The sequence below is a fragment of the Chrysemys picta genome, chromosome 22 (genome assembly GCF_011386835.1).
Source record: "Chrysemys picta bellii isolate R12L10 chromosome 22, ASM1138683v2, whole genome shotgun sequence".
Classification (NCBI taxonomy): domain Eukaryota; kingdom Metazoa; phylum Chordata; order Testudines; family Emydidae; genus Chrysemys; species Chrysemys picta.
This window is the reverse complement of record NC_088812.1, coordinates 6650853-6671913: the sequence shown is the minus strand read 5'-3', so window position 1 is coordinate 6671913 and position 21061 is coordinate 6650853. Positions and strand designations below refer to the sequence as shown.

General features: G+C 53.4%; 1 protein-coding gene across 1 annotated transcript in view; it reads left to right on the top strand.

The window, feature by feature from the left end:
* The window catches only part of LOC101936458 (hepatic lectin), a 91257-nt gene that overhangs the window by 43725 nt on the left and 26471 nt on the right, over nucleotides 1-21061 (top strand). The gene's annotated exons all lie outside the window — the stretch shown is intronic.

Here is a 21061-nt window from a genome sequence, read left to right as displayed (position 1 = left end):
CCAGTTTAGGGTTTTCACCATTTGAACTTGTGTATGGCCACGAGGTTAAGGGGCCATTACAGTTGGTGAAGCAGCAATGGGAGGGGTTTACGCCTTCTCCAGGAACTAACGTTCTAGACTTTGTAAGCAACCTACAAAGCACCCTCCGACACTCTTTAGCCCTTGCTAAAGAAAACCTAAAGAATGCTCAGGAAGAGCAAAAGGCCTGGTATGATAAACATTCCAGAGAACGGTCCTTCAAAGTAGGAGACCAAGTCATGGTCTTAAAGGCGCTCCAGGCCCATAAAATGGAAGCATCGTGGGAAGGATCATTCACGGTCCAGGAGCGCCTAGGAGCTGTTAACTATCTCATAGCCTCCCCCACCTCCAACATAAAGCCTAAGGTATATCATGTTAATTCTCTTAAGCCCTTTTATTCCAGAGAATTAAACGTTTGCCAGTTTACAGCCCAGGAAACAGATGACACAGAGTGGCCTGAAGGTGTCTACTACGAAGGAAAAAAGGATGGTGGCGTGGAAGAGGTGAACCTCTCCACGACCCTTGGACGTCTGCAGCGACAGCAGATCAAGGAGCTGTGCACAAGCTTTGCACCAATTTTCTCAGCCACTCCAGGATGGACCGAACGGGCATACCACTCCATTGACACAGGTAATGCTCACCCTATTAGAACCCCACCCTACCGGGAGTCACCTCATGCCAAAACTGCTATACAAAGGGAGATCCAGGACATGCTACAGATGGGTATAATCCACCCCTCTAATAGTGCTTGGGCATCTCCAGTGGTTCTAGTTCCCAAACCAGATGGGGAAATACGCTTTTGCGTGGACTACCGTAAGCTAAATGCTGTAACTCATCCTGACAACTATCCAATGCCACGCACAGATGAGCTATTGGAGAAATTGGGACATGCCCAATTCATCTCTACTTTGGACTTAACCAAGGGGTACTGGCAAGTACCACTGGATGAACCCGCTAAGGAAAGGTCAGCCTTCGTCACCCAGGCAGGGGTGTATGAATTCAATGTACTCCCTTTTGGGTTGCGAAATGCACCCGCCACCTTCCAAAGACTTGTAGATGGTCTCCTAGCGGGATTGGGAGAATCTGCAGTTGCCTACCTTGATGATGTGGCCATTTTTTCTGATTCATGGGCAGAGCACCTGGAGCACCTGGAAAAAGTTTTTGAGCGCATCCAGCAGGCAGGACTAACTGTTAAGGCTAAAAAGTGTCAAATAGGCCAAAACAGAGTGACTTACCTGGGGCACCAGATGGGTCAAGGAACTATAAATCCCCTACAGGCCAAAGTGGATGCTATCCAAAAGTGGCCGGTTCCAAAGTCTAAGAAACAGGTCCAATCCTTCTTAGGCTTGGCTAGATATTATAGGCGATTTGTACCCCACTACAGCCAAATCGCCGCCCCGCTGACAGACCTAACCAGAAAGAAACAGCCAAATGCAGTTCAGTGGACTGATGAGTGTCAAAAGGCCTTTAACCAGCTTAAGGCAACACTCATGTCTGACCCTGTGCTAAGGGCCCCAGACTTTGACAAACCGTTCCTAGTAACCACAGATGCGTCCGAGCGAGGCGTGGGAGCAGTTTTAATGCAGGAAGGACCGGATCAAGAGTTCCATCCTGTCGTGTTTCTCAGTAAGAAACTGTCTGAGAGGGAAAGCCATTGGTCAATCAGCGAAAAGGAATGCTATGCCATTGTATATGCGCTGGAAAAGTTACGCCCATATGTTTGGGGACGGCGTTTCCAACTACAAACAGACCATGCTGCGCTACAGTGGCTTCATACCGCCAAGGGAAATAACAAAAAACTTCTTCGGTGGAGTTTAGCTCTCCAAGATTTTGATTTTGAAATACAACACATTTTGGGAGCTTCTAACAAAGTGGCTGATGCACTCTCCCGGGAAAGTTTCCCAGAGTTAACTGGTTAACAATTGTTCTTGGAATGAAACATATTGTTAGTTTTTATATAATCAGTAGTATGTCTAAAGGTACATGTGTCTTATTAACTCTGTTTTCTCCTAGAACTCCAGGAAGAAATCACAGCCAGTGTGGAACCGAACGTCCAACACTATATGTGATTTGGGGGGCGTGTCATAACTATAAAGGGAAGGGTAACAGCTGTCCTGTGTACAGTACTATAAAATCCCTCCTGGCCAGAGACTCCAAAATCCTTTTCCCTGTAAAGGGTTAAGAAGCTCAGGTAACCTGGCTGGCATCTGACCTAAAGGACCAATAAGGGGACAAGATACTTTCAAATCTTGTGGGGGGAAGGCTTTTGTTTGTGTTCTTTGTTTGGGAGAGTGTTCGTTCTCGGGACTGAGAGGGACCAGACATCAATCCAGGTTCTCCACATCTTTCTAAACAAGTCTCTCCTATTTCAAACTTGTAAGTAAATAGCCAGGCAAGGCGTGTTAGTTTTCCTTTGTTTTCTCAACTTGTAAATGCACCTTTTACTAGAGTGTTTATCTTTGTTTGCTGTACTTTGAACCTGAGACTAGAGGGGAGTCCTCTGAGCTCTTTAAGTTTGATTACCCTGTAAGGTTAATTTCCATACTGATTTTACAGAGATGATTTTTACCTTTTTCTTTAATTAAAAGCTTTCTTTTTAGAACCTGATTGATTTTTCCTTGTTTTAAGATCCAAGGGGTTTGGATCTTGATTCACCAGGAGTTGGTGGGAGGAAGGAGGGGGGATGGTTAATTTCTCCCTGTTGTAGATCCCAGGGGGGTTGGAACTGTGTTCACCAGGAGTTGGTGGGAGGAAGGAGGGGGAATGGTTAATTTCTCCTTGTTTTAAAATCCAAGGGGTTTGGATCTGTATTCACCAGGGAATTGGTGAAGGTTTTTTCAAGGCTTCCCAGGGAGGGAAAAATTGAAATGGTGGCAGCGGAACCAGAGCTAAGCTGGTAGTTAAGCTTAGAAGTTTTCATGCAGGCCCCTACATTTGTACCCTAAAGTTCAAAGTGGGGATCCAGCCTTGACAGGGAGGCAACCTAGTGACAGAGGATGTGGAAAAAGCTAATGTACTCAATGCTTTTTTTGCCTCTGTCTTCACAAACAAGGTCAGCTCCCAGACTACTGCACTGGACAGCACAGCATGGGGAGGAGGTGAGCAGCCCTCTGTGGAGAAAGTAGTGATTCAGAACTACTTAGAAGAGCTGGACGAGCACAAGTCCATGAGGCCGGATGCGCTCCATCCGAGGGTGCTAAAGGAGTTGTCGCATATGATTGCAGAGCCATTGGCCATTATCTTTGAAAACTCATGGCGATCGGGGGAGGTCCCGGATGACTGGAAAAAGGCTAATTAGTGCCCATCTTTAAAAAAGGTAAGAAGGAGGATCCGGAGAACTACAGGCCAGTCAGCCTCACCTCAGTCCCTGGAAAAATCCTGGAGCAGGTCCTCAAGGAATCAATTCTGAAGCACTTAGAGGAGAGGAAAGTGATCAGGAACAGTCAGCATGGATTCACCAAGGACAAGTCATGCCTGACTAACCTAATTGCCTTCTCTGATGGTCCCCAGCCTGTAACAATGCATGGGATTCTTCTGTCCTCAGTGCAGGACTCTGCTCTTGTACTTGTTGAACCTCATCAGACTTCTTTTGTCCCAATCCTTCAATCTATATAGGTCACTCTGGACCCTATCCCTACCCGCCAACATATCTACCTCTCCCCTCAGATTAGTGTCATCTGCGAACTTGCTGAGGGTGCAGGGAAGGGCTTAAGTTGGCAGCCTTGGGCTTGGCCGCCCTGACCAGAGGAGGGGAAGGGCTTGGCGTTGTGGTGGGCCCAGGGAGGGTGGGGGAGGTGCTTGGTCTTCCCAGAGAGGAAAGGATCGGGGAGGGAGGGTGTCATGGTGGACCGTGCCTGGGGGGGAGAGGATCGGGGTGGGAGGATCGTGGTGTGCCCTGCCCAGGGATGAGGGTGCTCTGGCCTGCTCCAGACATTATTGACATCGGTGCATGTGGCAGCCACCCTTCGTCCAGGCTGTGAGACAATCGTTCAGAGAGCAGGGAGCTGAACGGTGCCTCTCACTGAGGCATTAACTCTGAGCCCTGCCAGCCCTCCCCGGCAGGGGGTTTTTTGGGGTGGGGGCAGGAGGATAAGAGCCCAGCATGCCTGCCCCTCCCATACCCACACAGACACCCAGGCTGCCAAGGTAAATATGGGGAGGGCCCCACTGCCAGCTCTGTGGGAGAAAAGGGACGCTGCTGCTGCTGCTCCTGGGGATTGGAAAGGGGGGCCCACGACCCTGCCCCATGTGTCTGGGGCAGGAGGAGGGGGGTGTAGTAAAGTGGTCTTTAGAGTTTCCACAGAGTTTTCCAGAATATTATGGGATGGAATCTTTCCCTACTCTGCCTTGAATTTCTAGCTCACAGCCTGTGCTATCCTGTACCACTTACTTCCTGTTTTAGTCAGTGGGTTTCCCTTCCCCCCACAATACCTCCCCCCTCCGCTCCCCCCTGCGTGGGAAGTCACGCACACTCACATACACACAGGCGCCAACTTCCTCAGTCCTTGGTAGGGTGCTCAACCTCCACTCTACCCCTTCCCCCAAACGCCCACCCCCACCCCACCTCTTCCCCCCCCGGCTCTGCCCCAGGACCCGCCTCCATTCCACCTCTTCCCCCAAATGCTCACTGCACCTCTTCCCGCTCCCACTCTGCCCCTTCCCACCCCTCTCTGCCCCTCCCCCAGTGCCTCCTGCATGCCACTGAACAGCTGATGGCAGTGCACAGGAGGCACTGGGAGAGAGGGGGAGGTGCTGATCCACGGGGCTTACAGTGGGTTCTGAGCACCCATGGAGTTGGCACCTATGCACACACACACTCTGTGAGAATGCGGTTAAGTGAAGCAGCGAGTTCCCAGCAGGCACACTTGAGCACTTATTTTATTTACACTGAGCGGTAAAGACTAACAGATTTATTTGCTTTTGTGGGTAAAAAACCTCACTTCTTCAGATGCATCATAAGGTTCACATCCCTGTGGGTCATGGATGAAACTAGTTTTAAAGCCTCATGGAGACGCAGTGCACCTCGATGTGCTCTTCTTATTGCCCTGGTGTCTGGCTGCCGGGCAATCTGCCTCCACTCCCCAACGCGCCGGAAACTTTTCTCCCTTTGTTTCACAGATATTATGGAGCACACCACAAGCAGCAACAACAATGGGAATATTGCTTTCGCTGAGGTCTAACCTAGTAAGTAAACTACGTCAGCGGGCTTTTAAATGTTGAAAGACACATTCCACCACCATTGTGTACTTGCTCAGCCTATGGTTGAACTGCTCCTTACTGCTGTCCAGGCTGCCTGTGTACGGCTTCATGAGCCATGGGAGCAAGGAGTAGCCTGGGTCTCCAAGGACAACGCTTGGCATTTCAACATAAGTGCATCATGGGAGGCTGATGCCATGTTCCCATAACCACCTGCACAAATGTTTTCATCCCATGAGGCATTGCGAGCCCAACCCAACATTCCAATCGGCTCCATGCACTCTGGGTAGCTATCCCACAGTGCATCGCTCCGTGAGTATATGCAAGCCCTGCTAGTGAGGATGCGCTCCGCTGACAAAATGTGCCTAGAGGGGACATGCATCCTATCGCAGGCCGCCCCTTCTCCCACCAAGCCAGGAGACCCTGGCTCCACAACCAAGGGAAGAACAGCAGGTAAGAGCAGAGATGGGAGAATCCACATGCAGTCAGGGCTGTCCTTAGGCATATGCAGCATACGCAACTGCGTAGGGCACCCGAAAATTTGGGGCACCCCTGGGTCATAGTGTCCACACACACACCCCGGCTCTTCTTATCCCTGTTCTGAGCCTTCCTGCAGGCTCCCACCACAGCCTGGTGAGTCTTCCTCCAGAGAGGATCTAGTAACTTAAAAGTGAAAAACCTTCCAGCCTGCCAGACCTATTAGCACAACATTGAAACTGTTAAAGAGCCATTCAAGGGGTAATGAAGCCATTTAACAGGCATTTGTCAACCCCCAGGTATATACGGTCAGTTTCTGAATTTACTGACAAAAACAGTTGTGCATGACTGTAATATTTACTCAGAACATGTTAGTCTAAAGGACCTTAGTTTAAAATTTACTTTAAAAATATTTCATTAGTGTGAGGCTGATGATAAAATCACATCTCTAAAAAATCCTTGCGTAGATTTTTAAATGCACAATCTGTGTATTCATCATTAGCCTTAAACGCTTGGATCTCCAGACATATATTTTTTAAATAAATCCTTCAAAGGACCCCCCTTATCTAAAATACACATTTTAATTTTAATGACTATAGAATAAAAAACTTGCTTTCGAAGTCTTCCTGTCCTTTCTGTCCATCCCTTTCTCCCTTCACCCCCCTGTTGAAGACAGCCCTTAAAGGGACAACACCCCTTTCCTGCCAGATAGCTGGACAAATGAGTTTCCCTTTCTTTACTTCTAACTATTTGATGAACTAGTTTTAAGAGACCCCTGTAGCAAAATCAGTACCTTAGTAAGCTATAAAATCCTTTGTTATGCCTAAAATCTTTGGAAACACATTTTTTAAAGTTGGTGAAATTTCATAAACATGTCTGTTATGGAGATCACACAAAGTAAATTAGTGTTCCTTGTTTCTAAAAGCAATGAGCATTGTTATGAACACACTAAACCTCTGTGACTGATTCATTTAAAATAATGTGTTTGTTTCAGTGAGTTAAATATGTAGTAATCTGGAATGGTTACTTTATGAAGGCTTAAGAGTACATTTAAAATATAAAATCTGTTTAGAAATACTGATTAAGAAAATGTAAAGCAGAGAAGCGCTGCATCACGTATTCCATAATATTTAATGTTGTATTCAGCAGGAGAGCTGACCTGCCCTTACTACAAAGTTTTTGCAGTTAAATCTCAAACTTCAGGGCATATCAAAAAAACCATGACTGACATTTTTTATTCCCAAGTTTAGTGCTTTTAATTAGGTATCTTCTGCATGTCCAGTCTTCACCATCTGGCATGCAGTGGAAAACATGCTCCATTTTCTTTAGAAAGAAATTGCAGAAAAGTGATTTTTTCAAATGTCATTTCCTTCATTTGGGTTCAGGGATTTGGCTGGAAGCGGGTGATCAGGGAGCGGGAGGGAAGAGAGGAGGGAAACTGTGGGGAGAGGGCGGGGCCTGGGCAGAGTTGGGTTGGGGCCTGGGGCAAAGCTGGGGCCAGGGCCGGCGCGCTCGGCCTGAACCGGGGCCGGTGCCCCGGGACTGGAGCCGGGCCGGAGCCGCTGGGGCTGGGCTCCAGAGTCGCCGGGGCCGGGGGTGCTCGGCTGGCCCTGCTCAGCCAGGGCCGGGGTCCTGGGGCCCTAGCCGAGCTGGGCCGGAGGGGCCGGGGCCAGAGGGGCCAGGGGTGCTTGGCCGGAACCAGGGCCGGTGCCCCGGGGCCCGAGCCGGGCCGGGCCGGAGCTGCTGGGGCCAGGTCGGAGCCGCTTGGCCGGGCTGGGGCCAGAGGGAGCCGCTCGGCCAGGGCCGGACTGGTCTGCTCCGTGCCTCCCCGGAGCCCTCCTCCTCGCGTTCCCCTCTGCCCCAGTTTATCTGCTGCTGCCGGCCTGCCCCTGCTTGTTTTCAGACTTCCTGCGAACATCTGATTCACGGGAAGCAGGGGAGAGCGTTCAGGGGAGGGGAGAAGGGGGAAGTGATCTTGGGGAGGGGTGGACAGCTGCGGAGCCCTTTTAGGCGCGGGGCCCGATTCAGCCGAATCAGTTGAATCTAGGGTTACCATATTTCAGCAAGCAAAAAAGAGGACGGGAGGAGCCCCACCCTAGCCCCGCCCCTGCCCCTCCCACTTCCCGCCCCCCCCCCAGAACTCCCAACCCTCCCCCCGTTCCTTGTCCCCTGACTGCCCCCTCCTGTGACCCCTGCCCCTAACTGCCCCCCAGGACTCCACTCCCTATCTAAGCCTCCCTGCCTCTTGTCCCCTGACTGCCCCAACCCTTATCCACACCCCCACCCCCAGACAGACCCCTGGGACTCCCACGCCCCATCCAACCACTCCCCACCCCCTGACAGCCCCCCCCAGAACTCCCAACCCATCTAAACCCCTCTGCTCCCTGTCCCCTGACTGCTCCGATCCCTCTCCGCACTCCTGCCCCCTGACAGCCCCCCCCAGAACTCCCAACCCATCTAAACCCCTCTGCTCCCTGTCCCCTGACTGCTCCGATCCCTCTCCCCACTCCTGCCCCCTGACAGCTCCCCCCCAGAACTCTCAGCCCCCCCCCCCGCTCCTTGTCCCCTGACTGCCCCCTCCTGGGACCCCTGCTCCTAACTGCCCTCCAGAACCCCACCCCCTACCTAAGACTCCCTGTTCCTTGTCCCCTAACTGCCCCCTCCTAAGACCCCCCCCAACTGCCCCCCAGGACTGTATCCTGACTGCCCAAAACTTTCTCCACTCCCCCCAAAAAGCCCCCCCCCGTTTCTTGACTGCCCCCTCCAGAACCTCCCTGTCCCTTCTCCTGCCCCCCCTTACCCTGCTGCTCAGAACAGGGTGTTGGGCTCTGTGCGAGCCGAGCCGGATACGTGGCTGCGCTCCCCAGCACAACAAAACCCGGTCCCTGGCCCTGCACAGGGCTGCCGGACCGGGCTGCAGGAGGAGGAGCTGCCGGCCGGCTCAGAATGCAGGGAGGAGGAAGCTGCTCCGGAGTCCAGCCCGGGACTTCCCTGCAGCCCTCCCAGCCGCTCGCTCTGCTCTGCCGGGGGAGGGGGGAAATCCCGGACATTGTGAGTGCTTTACAAATTCCCCCCGGACGCTATTTTTAGCACGAAAAGGAGGACATGTCCGGGTAAATCCGGACGAATGGTAACCTTAGTTGAATCGGCCTAAAGCCAGCCCTGCCCATGACAGCAGGTAAGAGCGGGTCGGGTACCGCACACCCAGAGCGCTGCAGTGTCCTTAGGCAGGGGCCATATTCACAGAGCCGAATGTGCCGGCGCGGCGCATTCTGTGTGAGGAAGAGGGTACGGGGGTCTCTGCAGGGAACTGTGACTCTCCAGCGCCGCGAGGCAGGCCGAGCGGCTCGGTATCCTTTGCTGCCTCATCCCTCCCCCACCATGGCTGCGAGTGGCACCAGCTTAATAATACTGTGTAGGGCCCCATAAATCCTAAGGATGCCCCTGAATGCTGTGTCACGTTCTAGCTGGGGTGGGAGGTCCCCCAGTTGGGGTGTGGGGCTGCGGAATCTCCCTTTAGTGCAAGGGGTGGGGGCTGGGACCTGCGAATGGGCCCTGCCACTCGCCCTGTGAGAGCAGAGCCCATAAGGATGGATGGAGGGGCTGCCTGTGCCCCATGTCTCCGCCTGTAGCTTCTAGTTTCACGTGTGTCTTAGGTTTCCTGTGGAGCACCCAAACCTGCTGTGGTTTGGCCTGTGCTCTGTGCCTGTAATGGCTGTGCCACAGCCCTCCAGTGCCCCTTCACCTGGCCCTATGACCTCTGCCTGTAGCCCCTCAGTGCCCCTCTGCCTACAGCCCCTCTGCCTGTGCCCCTGGTCTGTACCTACAGCCCCTCTGCCTGTGCTGTGCCTGTGCCCACACTCTGCCTGTGACCCACCCTCCTGCCTGCACCTAGTCACTTTCTACATAGTGTTATTGGCAAGAAGCCCAGAGTCGTTACCCCCTCCTGCCTGCCTGGCCTTGCTCAGAGAGGCCTCAGGCCCCCAGGGTAGGCACCCTTGTGTGGGTCCCAGGGGGCCTCTGCCTCCCAATTGCTAAACAGCAGGACAAGTATCTCAGTCCCGTAGTATGCATCTGAAGAAGTGGGCTGTAGTCCACAAAAGCTTATGCTCTAATAAATTTGTTAGTCTCTAAGGTGCCACAAGTACTTCTGTTCTCTTTGCGGATACAGACTAACATGGCTGCTACTCTGAAATCAGTCCCCTAGATAATACTTAGTCCTGCCTCAGTGAAGGGGACTGAACTAGATGACCTAGCGAGGTCCCTTCCAGCCCTGCATTTCTGTGATTCACATGGGCATAACTTCTGAGTCCAATTCAGCTGTAAGCCAAAAAAGGCCCTGTAGCAGTGAGGGCGCTTTCCACTTACATCACAATTATCACACGAGCATCTCAAAGGCCATTAACCTGGGCGCCCAGCCCACGTGTGAAGTAGATATTATCATTTGCATTTTTCAGCAGGATAAACTGAGGTATAAAGAGATGAAGTGCCACACAGAGCTAGGAACAGAACCCAGGCCCCCCTCCTCTAACCACTAGACCCACTCCCCTCCCAGAACTGAGAACAGAACCCAGGAGTCCTGACTCCCAGCTTCCCCCTGCTTTAACCACTAGACCCAACTCCCCTTCCAGAACAGAGAACAGAACCCAGAAATTCTGACTCTTAGCTCCCCCCCACTCTAACCATTAGACCTCACTCCCATCCCAAAACAGAACCCAGAAGTCCTGACTCCCAGCTCCCCCCCTGCTCTAACCACTAGACCCCACTCCCATTCCAGAACAGAACCTAGGGGTCCTGACTCCCAGCCCTCCTGCCACTGTTTTTGCCAGTGGGTGCTTTTGAAGAGGTCTGTGTGTTGGGGGGGCACTCTGCCAGTTTTGAAGGGAGGATGTTTTCAGCATATTTATACACTTCTTTCATATTCCAGTTATTGAATGTGTCTCTCATTGGTATCTTTACTATTTTAATAATGATTCAGTTGTTATGAACTACATAATTACATGATCATGAATTACAGTATATTAAAATCATTGCAATCACCTACAAGCTGTCTTCACTAATGTCCCAGTTTAAAGACATAATGTTTCACTGTAGCTTTCTGGATGAAACTGTCAGCAATCTTATTTACATCTAGTTCCCTGGTATTGGCTTGATGCATGTTAAAGACAGCTACATTACTCAGTTACGTCTGTCGCATTGATGACTGGAGATAATTTTTAAGTCTTCTGTAGCTGGAGAATGAGTTCAGGATGATTCAGGCCCAGTGAGAAGGATTCAATTTGCAGTACTCTGGAAACATAGCGCTTCCAGAGTACTGCCAGTGACTCCAAGATCTATTTCTTGATGGGTAACAGCTAATTTATGCAGTATCATTTTGTATGGATAGTTGGGATTGTATTTTGTCATGTGCATTACTTTGCATTTAACATGGAATTTTATCTGCCATTTTGTTGCCACGTCACCCAGTTTTGTGAGATCCCTTTGTAACTCTTTGCAGTCTGTTTTGGATTTTACTAGCTTGAGTAATTTTGTATCACCTGCAAACTTTGCCACCGCACTGTTTACTGCCTTTTGCAGATCATTGATGAATATGGGCTTGGCTACACTTGCGAGTTAGTGAGCAATAAAGGAGCTCCGGGCACATTAGCTCACTCCCCGTCCACACTGGCAAGGCACGTAGGGTATGTCTACACTACGAGAGTAGTTTGATTGTACTTAAATCGAATATGTAGAATCGATATTACAAAGTCGAACGTGTGTATCCACACTAAGGACAGTAATTCGACTTTGTGAGTCCACACTAACGGGGCAAGCGTCGACATTGGAAACAGTGCACTGTGGGTAGCTATCCCACAGTTCCCGCAGTCCCCGCTGCCCATTGGAATTCTGGGTCGAGCCCCCAATGCCTGCTGGGGAAAAAAATGTGTTGAGGGTGGTTTTGGGTAACTGTCGTCATCCAACCGTCACTTCCACCCTCCCTCCCTGAAAGCGCCGGCGGGCAATCAGTTCGCGCACTTTTCTGGTGAGTGACAGCGCGGACGCCACAGCACTGCAAGCATGGAGCCCGCTGTGACCATCGCTGCAGTTATGGCCGTTGTCAACACCTCGCACCTTATCAGCCACCTTTTCCAGAGGCAGATGCTGAGAAATCGGGCGAGGAGGCTACGGCAGCGCAGTGAGGACATGAAGTCTGAGGGTGGCACAGACCTCTCACAAAGCACGGGACCCCGCGCCGTGAACATCATGGTGGCAATGGGTCATGTTGATGCTGTGGAACGGTGATTCTGTGCCCGGGAAACAAGCACGGACTGGTGGGACCGCATAGTGCTGCAGGTCTGGGATGAATCACAGTGGCTGCGAAACTTTCCTGGAACTTTGTGAGTTGCTGTCCCCTGCCCTGAAGTGCAAGGACACCCGGATGCGAGCAGCCCTGTCTGTCCAGAAGCGAGTGACCATAGCCCTCTGGAAGCTTGCAACGCCAGACAGCTACCAGTCAGTCGCGAATCACTTTGGCGTCGGCAAATCTACCGTGGGGGTTGCTGTGAAGCAAGTAGCCAACGCAATCGTTGAGCTACTGCTGTCAAAGGTAGTGACCCTTGGAAACGTCCAGGTCATCATAGATGGCTTCGCCGCGATGGGATTCCCAAACTGCGGTGGGGCTATAGATGGAACTCACATCCCTATCCTGGGACCGGACCACCAGGCCAGCCAGTACATTAACCGAAAGGGCTACTTTTCAATGGTGCTGCAAGCACTGGTGGACCATAGGGGACGTTTTACAAACATCAACGTAGGATGGCCGGGCAAGGTTCATGACGCTCGTGTTTTCAGGAACTCTGGTCTGTTTAGACGGCTGCAGGAAGGTATTTACTTCCTGGACCAGAAAATAACTATTGGGGATGTGGAGATGCCTATAGTGATCCTCGGGGACCCAGCCTACCCACTAATGCCCTGGCTCATGAAGCCCTATACAGGCGCCCTGGACACTGAAAAAGAACTCTTCAACTACCATCTGAGCAAGTGCAGAATGGTGGTGGAGTGTGCTTTTGGACGTTTCAAGGGGAGATGGAGAAGCTTACTGACTCGCTCTGATCTCAGCGAAACCAATATCCCCATTGTTATTGCAGCTTGCTGTGTGCTCCATAATCTCTGTGAGAGCAAGGGGGAGACCTTTATGGCGGGGTGGGAGGTTGAGGAAAATAGCCTGGCTTCTGATTACGCACAGCCAGGCGATTAGAAGAGACCAGCGGGACGCGCTGTGCATCCGGGAGGCTTTGAAAGCCAGGCTCCTCAGTGAGCAGGGTAACCTGTGACTATTAAGTTTGTTTAAAGAGAAGCTGAACCTGCCCCCGTTTCTTTACCCACTTACTGTTGACTATCCTCTCCAGCTACATACCCCATTCACCCCGTCCCCCCCATTCCAACACACGTTTAAAAATAAAATAAATGGAACTTTGTTAATGAACACCGTTTTCTTTATTACGGATTTCGCGGTAAAGGGTTGAAACTGGGATGCAGACTGTGGTGGGGAGCGGGTGTAGTGATGGAAAGAACGGTTCTAAACTCGAGGAATGACAGGCTCCTGCTCCTAGAGCGGTCCGCAGTGGTGGACTGGTTGTTTCAACGGAGCCTGCCACCCCTCCTTTTCGGGACTCTGTGTGTGAGGGCTATGTGACTTTGTGGCGGGGGGAGGACGGTTACAGATCCCCTGCTGCGTGACTCTGTGATCCAGGATAAGGACCGCAGCATAAGATCTCTATCCGCCCTCCCCCGCCACAAAGTCACATGCCCCCCCCCAACAGAACATGAAAACCACCTCCCAGACTGACCAGGGTGCCTAGTGACTGCAATGTGTGTGTGACCTTCTACTGAACCTGCCCCCGTGTCTGTACCCTGGTAAAGGTGACTGTCCTCTCCAATTACCAACCCCCTTCCCCCCCTTCAAACACACTCTCCCCTAAAAGAACATGATGGAAACAGTAATTAACAGAAAAGTATCTTTTATTAACAACTACACAGTTAGGGGATGAACCTGGGATGGGGGCTTGGGTGAGGCAGGAAGGAAAGGACTTATCAAATTTTTGGGAATGAGAGCCTTCTGGTACTTGAGCAGTCTGCAGGGGTGGAGTGACAGTTTTCACGGCCCCTGCCGCCCCTCCTTCTTGGGACTTTGGGTGAGGGCGGTATGGGAGTTTGTGGTGGGGGAGGGCGGTTAGAGATAGACTGCAGCGGGGCTCTGTCCTCCTGCCTCAGGTCCTGCAGAACATCCACAAGGCACCGGAGCGTGTCCGTTTGCTCCCTCATTAGTCCAAGCAGCGTTTGAGTTGCCTGCTGGTCTTCCTGCCGCCACCTCTCCTCCCTTTCGCTGTATGCTCGCTGCTATTGTGACATGGTCTCCCTCCACTGGGTCTGCTGGGCCGCATCGGCTCGGGAGCAGCCCATAAGTTCTGAGAACATGTCGTCCCGTGTCCTTTTCTTTCTCCACCTAATCTGCGCCAGCCTCTGCAAGGGGGATGCCAGGGTAGGTCGGGAGACAGTCGCAGCTGTGGGATGGGAAAAAGGGAGTGAATTCCTCACAAAGATAATTTTTTGTGAACAATGAACATAGTCTTTCTCTGTGAACAAGACCATCCACAGCACCTATCACATGCGCACTCAGGACAAGGTCGAATTTTCAGCCTTCGCATTCAGTGCCTGAGGTCTTGCAGTGGAGATCAGACAAGCGGGGCAGGACAGCGGAATTCGGGTAGCAGGCTGACATGGTAAGCCGTAGATTTTGGCTGCTTAAAACTTAAATTATAGCAGTGCCCTCCTTTCACGTTCAAAGCAATGCTCCTATCGTTGGCCAGTTCCTGCTGCCGGCAATCCGGCAAGCATGAACTCTGCCCCTGTCCCACCCCCTCGCGGCTGTCCCCGGGAAAGATCCCTGTATGCTGCCCCTCTCCCGCCTCCACCGCATGGCTGTAAACCGCCGGTGACAGTTCTGTAAAGGAACAGGCAAGCAGTCCCAATAGTAACATTCCCCTAATTCTAAGCAGGTCACAGTGAGTGACATCACTCTGCTGAGAATTTCTGAGACCGAGAAAGAACGCATGCTGCGTGAAAGCCAGCAAAAACCAGGGCCGTATGCTGCCATGCTCTGCAAGGCAATGATCCCAGAGTACTTGATGATAGCCTGGCGAGGAAAAGTTTCCTACCAGGGAGGACACAATAAGGCCGCTCTCCCCAGGAACCTCATGCAAAGGCTTTCCAATTACCTCCAGGAGAGCTTCGTGGAGATGTCCCATGAGGATTTCAGCTCTATCCCCGGACATATAGACCTTCTTTTCCAGTAGCTGCACTGGCAAGGACTAAAAAGTAGAGCACCTAGGGCAAACTAATCATGATAAACCGGACATTGTTAGATTCTTTTGCAATAGTTGCACTGCCAAGGACTAAAACGTTAAGCGCCATGGGCAAACAAATCATGAAAAACCCATTGTTAATATTCCTCTTCTGTTCAAAATAAATGTTTACATGTTTAAAACACTTACCGACTGATCCTTCCCCTGATTCAGGGTCTGGGTTAACGCCTGGGGACGATTGATAGGGGATCTCTGTGAGGGTGATGAAGAGATCCTGGCTGTCTGGGAAATCAGCGTTGTAAGCGCTGTCGACTGCCTCTTTCTCCTCCTCACCTTCCTCATCTTCCCCGTCCACTAACATCTCCGAGGAAGTGGCCGTCAACAATATCCCATCCTCAGAGTCCACGGTCAGTGGTGGGGTAGTGGTGGCGGCCGCGCCTAGAATGGAATGCAGTGCCTCGTAGAAACGGCATGTCTGGGGCTGGGATCCGGAGCGTCCGTTTGACTCTTTGGTCTTCTGGTACGCTTGTCTCAGCTCCTTGATTTTCACGCAGCACTGCGTTGCATCCTGGCTGTACCCTCTCTCTGTCATGGCTTTTGAGATCTTCTCGTAGATCTTTGCATTCCGTCTTTTTGATCGCAGCTCCGAAAGCATGGACTCATCGCCCCACACAGCGATCAGATCCAAGACTTCCCGATCAGTCCATGCTGGGGCCCTCTTTCTATTCTGAGATTGCATGGTCACCTCTGCTGGAGAACTCTGCATCGTTGCCAGTGCTGCTGAGCTCGCTACCATGTCCAAACAGGAAATGAGATTCAAACTGCCCAGACAGGAAAAGGAATTCAAATTTTCCCAGGGCTTTTCCTGTGTGGATGGTCAGAGCATCCGAGCTCGGACTGCTGTCCAGAGCGTCAACAGAGTGGTGCACTGTGGGATAGCTCCCGGAGCTATTAGCGTCGATTTCCATCCACACCTACCCTAATTTGACATGGCCATGTCGAATTTAGCGCTACTTCCCTCGTTGGGGAGGAGTACAGAAATCGAATTTAAGAGACCTCTATGTCGAACTAAATAGCTTCGTTGTGTGGACAGGTGCAGGGTTAATTCGATTTAACGCTGCTAAATTCGACATAACCTCCTAGTGTAGACCAGGCCGTAGAGCGCTCTGAGTCCACAGCTACAGCGCTGCTGGTACTCCACCTCGGCGAGTGGAATCATGTTTGCTGCGTCCCCGCTGGAGCACCGCAGGGCCAGTGTGGACGACCTGTCCTGTTCATGCGCTCTGATCGGCCTCCAGAAGTGTCCCACAATGCCTGTTCTAGCCACTCTGGTCATCACTTTGAACTCTACTGCCCTGCCCTCAGCAGTGGCATAGCCAGGTTCTAAGTGCAGGGGTAGCAAACATAAAAAAAGGCGCCCCCCTTGGCTCCTCCTCCGGCCGCTCCACGCCCCCCCCCCGCTGGCTCCTCCAGCCGCGCTGCGTCCCCCCCCCCTTGGAGGGGCTCGGTCCGGAGGGAGGGGTCCGGGCATGGCCCGGCCCAGCCCAGCCCGGCCAAGGAAGTTTTTAGGGTGCGGTCGGAGAGGGGAGAAGAGGTGAGAAAGTTTCACGCGCCCCCAGGCGGGACTCACTAACTGCCGAGCGACCTCGGAGGAAGCCATGACACCGTGCCGGGCAGCCGCCGTGGGAGGGGGAGGGGAGAGGCACATGGGAAGCTCCAGGTGGGTTGGAGTCTCGGACGTGATGTGCGCGGGGAGCGGACAGTTGGTCCCTGACCCTCCCCCCCCCCCAGACACCCCGCTCATTGGCTCATTAGGTCCGCGCATACCTGGCTGCCCAGGTGCCTCTGATGAGCGACCTCCTCCTCCCCCACAGCGCCAGGGAGCCAGGAGCCGGCTCCCCATGGGGAACGGAGTCTGTCCCCGTGGCTCGGGCAGGGAGCTTCCAGCTCGTCTCCTCCTGGACTGGGAGCAAGTGCCGGGCTCACCGTCCCTCCTCCCCAGCAGGGGCTCAGGCAGAACGGGCTGGCGGCGAGGGCTATCTGGGGCTGGCGGCTCCCCCCAGCGGAGCAGCAGGCACAGCCTTCGGGGGGGCCGGAGGGCTCCTCATGGCGGAGGTGGGGGGAGAGCCCCACGGCTCTGGCCACGTTCCGCGCTGGGGGCACCTCCCCCAGCGTGGCCAGAAGGGAGGGAGAGCCCTGCCTTGGCTGCGTGCAGTCTGGTGGGGCGCATGGAGGAGGGTGTGGTGAGGGCACCGCTGGACATGGGAGAGGGCCCACAGGGGGAATCTTCCCTCCCTCGTGTCGCCCCACCGTTACCTCCCCGAGCCATTGCCCTTGCTCCCTGACCCGACCCCTGCTAGCCAGCCCACAGGGGATGCCATGGAGGGCTGGGCCTTAGTCCAGGGGAAGCGGGGCAAGTGGAAGTCTCGAGCTCCGCTCCTGCTGTCGGATGCAGAGGCCCCCCGGAAGACCAGAAAGGGGAGCACCGACACCGAGCCTTCTGCCTTGCCCCCTGGCGTATCCCATCCAATAGTGCCAGCTGGGGAAGACGTGGCAGCACCGGAGAGAAGCGCTGCCTCTCCATTGGAGTCCCTTCCCACGGAGGCCCCCAATGGAGCCCCTCCTGCCCCCTTACCATGTGAAATCCCTGCGAGCCCTGAGGCGCTGGCAGGAAGAACCCTGGTGTGGGGGAAGGTAATCTCCATGCCATCTACGAGGCGATCGAGGTCCTGGGTCTGACTCCGGTCACCCAGGGGGAGGACGATCCTCTGCCACTGGGCCTTGATTTGGGTGAGCTCACCCCAGCCCCCCTTTCCCCGCGCTCCGTCCCCCTAACCGCTGCTTCCACTCCCGCCTCCGAGGAGCCCCTGGACTCTTCCACCAGCCCGGCTGCAGGTGGCACCCCGCAAATGGCCGCCGAGCCTCTTGAGGCGATGGCCAGTGCCATGCGGCTGGGACCTGGGTCACCAGGGGAATCCCTCGTGGCTGCGGGGCAGCCGACCTCCTTCCAGGGTGGGGGCCCCATCGCTGATTCACCACCTAAGGATGCTCTGGCCACACCACCTGCCTTAGAGCATGAGCCCGGCATCACTGAGGGCCCCTCTCCCATCCCACAGACCTCTGAACTCAGCCGAAAGGTGCCACTCCCAAGTGGCTCGGCTGCTGGGGTCTCCAATCCCACTATCACCCCTCTCCCTGCCACTACCCCTGACCCCTGCCCTGCCCCTACCCCTGACCCCAGCTTTGCCCCTGATGCTGACCCCGCCCCATCCCCTCCACCTCCCGTGTAGCTATTGCTGCCCCTGGGGCCATGTCCTTCCCCTTCCCAGAGGATGACACCCAGAGAGCGGCCTTCATGTTCCCGTGTCCCGATCCGCTAGGGGCTGCTATCTTTCCTCCACTGCCCCCAATTGATCAGGGGTTTGAGGTGGGCTACTTGGCACCAGCCCATCGGGGGTCCGCCCCCTGCCTGCTTGTCTTGGTGGGCCATGGGGCTTTGATAGGGGCTCCACAGGAAGCAAGCCAGAGACCAGTGACCCCTCCCCCCATACGTTGCGAGAGCAGTGCCAGACCGCCCTCCTGTCCCTGGACCAGGAGAAGGCGTTCGACAGGAAGGACGATGGGTATCTCCTGAGCATTCTGCGGGCGTTCGGCTTCAGACCCCAATTTGTGCGTTTTCTCCAGGGTCTGGTTAGGCTCAACTGGACCCTGACCGAACCGGTCAGCTTCGGGTGAGGAGTACGGCGCGGTTCCCCCTCTCAGGCCAGCTGTACGCTCTGGCAATTGAGCCCTTCCTCTGTCTCCTCTGCAGGAAGTTGACGGGGTTGGTGCTGTGAGAGCTGGAGCTGTGGCTGGTCCTGTCGGCGTACGCCAATAACGTGCTTCTTGTGGTCCAGGACCCAGGCGACCTGGTGCAGGTGGAGGCTTGTCAGGCCATCTACTTGGCAGCCTCCTCTGCCCGGGCCAACTGGGTCAAGAGCTCTGGCCTGGTGGTCGGGGACGGGTGGCAGGCGAGCTCCCTCCCACCTGCGCTTCAGGCCACTTTTCTACCATGCGTACGTCTCTGCCAGAGAACTGGAATGGTTTAGAGAGCAGGGTGACAGATCGGCTCCGGAAATGGACAGGACTACTCCGGTGCTTCTCCCTTCGAGGGAGGGCACCGGTACTCAATCAACTGGTCCTGTCTATGCTCTGTTACTGGCTCAAGACCCTGATACCGGCACCGTACTTCAGGGGGTGAGGGCCGCTTTACTGCCCGCTGCTCGGGGCTACCTTGACCAGTCCTGCAAGAGGGCACGTCCTGCCCCATGGACCCCACTGGCCCCTTCACCGTGAGCTGGCTGCATGATTTGCAGCTGGTTCATTTTCAGACCGCACTGAGGAAACATCTATACACACTCATTCTCCACACCCTTCACTTCCTCACCCTCACGTCCCGCCCCGAGACAAAGTGGCAGGACCTCCTGCCATCTCTGGAGGCTGAGGAACCCCAGTGGGCCAGGCTATATTTCACCCTGGTCCCGAGGCCCGCTGGGGATATCAGTTGGCAGCTCCTTCACGGGGCCGTGAGCATGGGCGTGTACTTGACAGGGTTCACCCCTGTCCCGGACACGTGCCCTTCTGCGGCATGAGGGAGACCCTGGCGCACGTTTACCTAGAGTGTGCCAGGTTGCAGCCCCTATTCTGGCTCTTCTTGGACATCCTGTTACGTTTTTGGTTGCACTTTTCCCCTCACCTTCTCATCTACGCCCTCCCTATCCGTGACCCCACAAAGTCACGGGATCTCCTGGTCAACCTCCTCCTGGCCTTGGCTAAAATGGCCATCTATAAAACCAGGGAGAGGAGGTTGGCTGACGGGATCTCCTGTGACTGTGGGGCCTATTTCCGATCCTCCGTCCGTTCACACCTTTGGGCAGAGTTCCTCTGGACGGCGTCCACTGGCTCCTTGATGCCTTTGAGGAGCAGTGAGCGCTGTCCGGGGTTCTCTGCTCGGTGTCCCCGTCAGGTTCCTTTCATTTGACCCTTTGACTGCACTCCTCACCCTGCTATCTCATTAGTTGTCCCCCAGAATCACTTGGCTTCCAGGTCCCATGGATCATCCCCTTAGGCTCTGCCCACCCACTTCCTGGATCCCAATAGGATCTCTCTCCTGCTGCCCTCTGGCCAGGCTGTATCAGAGGAATAAGGGGGAAGATCCTCTCATGGATCAGTAACTGGTTAAAAGATAGAAAGCAAAGGGTAAGTATAAATGGTCAGTTCTCAGAATGGAGAGAGGTAAATAGTGGTCTCTCCCCGGGGTCTGTACTGGGCCCAGTCCTATTCAACATATTCATAAATGATCTGGAAAAAGGGGTAAACAGTGAGGTGGCAAAATTTGAAGATGATACAAAACAACTCAAGATAATTAAGTCCAAAGCAGACTGCAAAGAGTTACAAAGGGATCTCACAAAACTGTTGACCGGGCAACAAAATGGCAGATGAAATTCAATGTTGATAAATGCAAAGTAATGCACATTGGAAAACAGAATCCCAACTATACATGTACAATGATGGGATCTAAATTAGCTGTTAGCACCCAAGAAAGAGATCTTGGAGTCATTGTGGAGAGTTCTCTGAAAACATCCACTCAATGTGCAGCGGCAGTCAAAAACGAATAGAATGTTGGGAATCCTTAAGAAAGAGATAGATAATAATAAGATAGAAAATATCATATTGCCTTTATATAAATCGATAGTATGCCCACATCTTGAATATTGCATGCAGAGGTGGTCGTCCCATCTCAAAAAAGATATATTGGAATTGGAAAAGGTATAGAAATGGTTACAAAAATGATTAGGGGTATGGAACAGCTTCCATATGAGGGGGGACCCGAAAAAAAAATTTCACCGGGGCCCGAACCCGCTCTTGGCGGCTCTGCGTATAAAAGCAAAACACATTATAAGCTGATCTTAACGCTTTCAATGTCCTTACAAACTTAGATGCTTCTCACCACAGGCTGGCTGGTTGCCCTTCAGCCAGGCTCTCCC